Raw genomic sequence first — 5,208 nt, forward strand, 5'->3', positions numbered from 1 at the left:
TCCTAAAAGGACTCCACATGATAGACATTCACTATAATATAAATACTTTATAACACTCCCCTTGAATGTGTAATTCATAGATGATGTGCCTCGTACTTGAATAATATGTCATTACACAACGGTCAACATAATAGTCATACGTTGAAGGATTACAATCTAATATGATAAAATAGTAATAACGAAGTCCAAAACCATATAATAACATTATCTAGAGTTATTCTAACACCATTACAACTAAAAAACAAATAAAAACCAACATCTAAAATAACTGACACAGACTCTAAGTTTCGTCGAATCTCTAGAGTGTATAGGACGTCATGCAACATCAAGGAACTGCCACCACGCAAGTCCACTTTTCAAGTGCTTATACCTTTGACTTCAAGCCTAGCAATGTTTACTACGTAGATCCACCTTGATTTACATGAAACTCGACGAAACTCCAAAAACGCCTCTATCTCGTCTTACGTGGTCGGTGGATTCTGAATCTACAATCCGCATAGGATATGATTTAGTTAGTAAAGAAGTGGTAGAAACATATGTAGCACTTAGAGATGCGTTATTTAGAAATGCTACCTTTTTAGGCTCAGTGCAGTCATGAGCAAAATGCCCCAACATTTGGCAATTGTAGCACTTCATTTTGCTCTTGTCTCACTTCTTAAAAAAGCATTTTCCTTTCTTAGAATTTGGTTTCTTCTTTTTCTTAGAGGGTCCTTCTCCAGTCTCTTTTTCTTTCCCATTTCTTTTCCTGTTTTTCTTGCGCTTGAAACATGAAGATTTTGTACCACTTTAATCTGCCACAAAGGCATTAGAAGAAGCCTTAGAAGCACCAAGGCGCTCATCTTCAAGTTCAACATGACGTGCAACATCGGAAAAAGTTTGATGTTATCATTATGGGTCAAGTTAATCTTCCAATGTTCCCAATTATTGGGTAGAGACGGAATTACTTCCGGAACTCATTGCTCATCTAAAAGAACATGGCCACCACTCTTGAGTTGAGCTATCATGTTTGACATCACCCTAAGGTGTTGTTTGATATTTTGATCATGACGTTTTTTTGTAAGTGTCAAATTTGATAGTCAACTGTTAGAGGTGGGTAACAGACGTACCTCCATACATTCCTCGTAGATGTGCCCACATAGCATGAGCAATAGGGAATTCCTCACATTCACGTATGAGGTCATCAACTACAGAACTAACTATTATTCCACGTGCAGTGGTGTTAGCCTTCTTCCAAGCTTTGTAAGCTTCAAGATCCCTTTTGTGTTGTGCAGTATTACCCTCTTATGGTTCATTCAAAACATGGTTTATACTCTCCAAAACATTTTTATCTTCCAGTACGTACCATATTTTACAACTCCAAATGTTGTAATTGTCACCATTAAGTTTTTCACCTTTGTTTAAGTCAGCAATGATACGTTTTGATGTCATGTCTATTATTGACATATAATTAGGCAAGAATTTTAATTAATTATGCACGACATACACATTCAAGAAAATTAATTCTCATAAAGATTTCATATTTAATGTAAAATCGTGAAGATACGTATGCATCCAATCATCATCTACAAATTAAATATTTAATCAAAATTCAAATCTAATTTCTTAATGTGTATAACTAATATATTGTAGACTTTGATAACAAGGAATTTTAAGTTTAATAACATAATTTGAGACTAGTACAAGATACATAATTCATATATTTAAAAGAAAACCGAATAAGCAACTAAAGATTATAAGTAATTCAAAGATTGAAATCCTCCCACAAGTGTTCAAGATGACTAATGTAAACCCTAAATGGTTGATTGGGTCATGTGTTATGATAAACATCAGAAAATCTATTACCCCAAGGTTCACAGAGAGCGTCTATGAAATAAGTTTCTTTATAATCAGTCAGTTCAGCCTATTTTATTTAAAAAAATATGAATAAAATCATGTGCTGCCACATTAGGGCACATCTTCAATGACTTAAACTCTTTAAATTTTCTCTCTTTTTTGTTCGAATGGCCCTTAGGTTCCTTGACAGATTTTTTGTCGCTCTTGGGACACCAATCTTTATTATAAAAATAATAATACTTTATTATTCCAAAGAAAATGGTATAATTATTTTACTAAACAAAATTTGACCATCTTATTTTTCTTTTTCTTTTTAATTTTTAACAGAAAAGGACAAAAGAAATTCACTTTTTCCTTTTATTTATTTATCTGAATAGTGGGACCATCCCTTTTTCTTCTTGATCTTTGCAGAAAAAGATAAAAAATCAAAAAGAAAGAAAAAAATTTACACGTTCCATTTTTTTAAAAAAAAATGTGTGTGGGACCATTTATTTTTTCTTTTCTTTTCAATTTTTAATAAAAGAAGTATGATTGTCCCGTAAACTCTTTATAAATTATTAAAATAGGAACAATGATTTTTTCAAGTCCCTATCCAACTCAAACTCTTTCTCTTTTTCAAACGTTTGTTTAGATTAAAAACTTCAAAAAGAAACAAACAAAACAAAAACGCTTCACGGTTCATTCATAACAGAGAAAAAAATATTCCCTATTTTCTTTCATCCAAAACAAGAGAAAAAAATTATTTTCTATCCTAAACAACAAAAAAACTAAGCATATTTGATTGTTTCCCCAACAAAATATAAAAGACATCTCATCGTCAGAATACCAAGTTGAAGAATTGAAGGTATGCTCTTAGATTTACAATCAAATTAAATTTTGTTTTAACTTATGAATTAATCTTCACCATAGTTTTGTGAACACCTAATTTTTACCAAAATATAAAGATTTCACACCTACTTTAAAAAAAAGTTATATTTAAAATAAATAAAAATAAATAAATTGTGTAAATTACTTTAATAATAAAAAATTATGAATTTATGGTATTTGTTTTAAATCTTCAACTTTTAATTAGTTTAAAAATAATGGTAGAAGAAAAAGAAAAAAAAGGAGTCCTAAATATTCAAATTACCTTCCCCTTATCCTAATTATTCCCAACTTCCTAACTTATTTTACTAAAAAATCTCATCCCATTTATTTTTTTTATTTTTCTTTTTTTCTCTCTCTCTTTGGACGTTTCTTTTGAAATTTTACACCATTTTTTTATTATTTTTATTTTGTTAATTTTCTATTATTATTATTATTTATTTTATATCCTTATCTCAACCCCAATTCCCTCAACAATATTTCAAATTAAATCCTAATCCCACTCTATTACGTTCCTTTTAATTAGCACCAGACTCTCAGCCAAAATTATTATAAAAAACACGTTCAGTTGAAAAAAAAGAGAACACACAGATACAAAGAAATACAGAGAGGAAAAGAGAAAAATACAGAGAAAGATAGAGAGCAAACAAAAAGAGTGAAAAAGTGAGTTTTATCTGGTAATCAAAGGTTTTGTTCGCGGTTTCGGTTTTGCGGCTCTTTAAAGTTAATTAACAATTATTAACTTTGGAAATCAGTAGATCGTAGCAGTTGTTTTTGTGGTATCCATTTTCGCATCGAGGTAAATCTAAATTCTCGAATTAATTAAATAGAATGTTGTATGAAAATTTGATGTTTATAATAATAATATAAAGTTTTTTTTTTTGAATAGTATCAATATGTGATGCATGTTGTGATTTTTTTTAAAAAAAATTTATGAATGTTCAGGAAAACGGAACCAAAAAAGTTTCTTGCTAAAAAATAATATGAAATAAAATATGTATCATACATTTTTGTATTATTATTATTGTCTAAACTTTTAGATGCAATTTAATTGATTCTGTAATTTAATAAGTTAATGTTTTTCTGGAGCCTAGTTTTTCACTAAAAAATAAAAATAAAATTTATAAACTTGTTAGATTAGGATGTAAACTAAAATTTTTAATTGATTAGTAATTTAAAAAACTTATGTGTAATGCATTTTTTTTTACACATTATTTGGATTAAAAATTATCTTTAGAATAAGTATAAGATAGTTATCTAATTCGAATTATTAAAGTTTATCATCGAGAGAATATGTAAATATTATTCAGAGTCATAACTAAAATTAAAATTAACGAGAAAGAGTAAAAAAAAATGAAAGAAAAACCATAAGAATAAAAAAAAATAAAAAGAAGACAGCATAAAAAAAAACAAAAAAAAACAAACAGAATTAAAAAAAAAAAAAAACAGAAACAGAAAATAAAAAAAAAGAAGAAAAAAAAACGTGAAAAATCAAAAAGAAAAAGAAAATGAAAAAGATGAAAGTAGAATGAAAATAAAAATAATAATAAAAATATAAAACTAATAAAAAAAAGGTAAGAAACTAAAAAAAAAAGGAACGGAAAAAAAAAAGAAGTAACAAAAAAATTATATTTTTTTAAAAAAAGGAGAAAAAGACAAAATCTATAAAAAAAAAAGAGGAAAGAAACAGATTTTACAAGAAAAATAATAATAATAAAAAAATATATAAAATTTAAAAATAAAACAAAAACGTACAGAGAAGGAAAAAAAAGGGACAATTTTTGTTTCATTAAAAAAAAAGATATTCTTAATATACTTAGGATTTTTTGATAAAACTAACTTCAAATCTTATAAAATTTTATTTTCTTATTTTAAATCTAAAATACATAAATAAATATATAATCCTAAATTAACTTGAACTCTAAATATCTCCTTCCTACACAAACTCTAATTCTAAGAAACTAGATATCTATATATATTCTACCTATAATAACATTAAAAATTAAAAACATACAAATATAAGCAGAAAAAAAATATACGGATGTTGAACCTTAAAATTACACAACAAAAATAAATAAATAAATAAATAAAGACCCTTTAAAATAATAAGCCAGTTTCAAATAAGTTTAGAATAATATAACGACCTGTTTAGTCGTTTTGAGCAGTAGAGTTTATTTCTGGTAATAACTGTCTGGGTCGACGGATCCAACGACGGACCGTCATGGGCACGACGGACCATCGAGGGTGTCTCGTTCCAAAACACTTAGATTCTGAAAATTTGGGTTCTGAGATCGACTCTCTGAACTTCACGACGGAATGGCAGGACGGACCGTCGTTGGCGCGACGGACCGTCACAAATCTTTCCACAGAATTAACTCTCTGAACTTTACGACGGACCTGCAGGACGGACCGTCGCAGGCTGCGTACCGTCGCAGGCTTCGTAAGCCTGACTGGGTCGGATTTCTGTTAAAAGTTTTTAAGGGGCGTTTTGGACTATTCATGCTTATAATT

The sequence above is a fragment of the Solanum pennellii genome, chromosome 12 (genome assembly GCF_001406875.1).
Source record: "Solanum pennellii chromosome 12, SPENNV200".
Classification (NCBI taxonomy): domain Eukaryota; kingdom Viridiplantae; phylum Streptophyta; class Magnoliopsida; order Solanales; family Solanaceae; genus Solanum; species Solanum pennellii.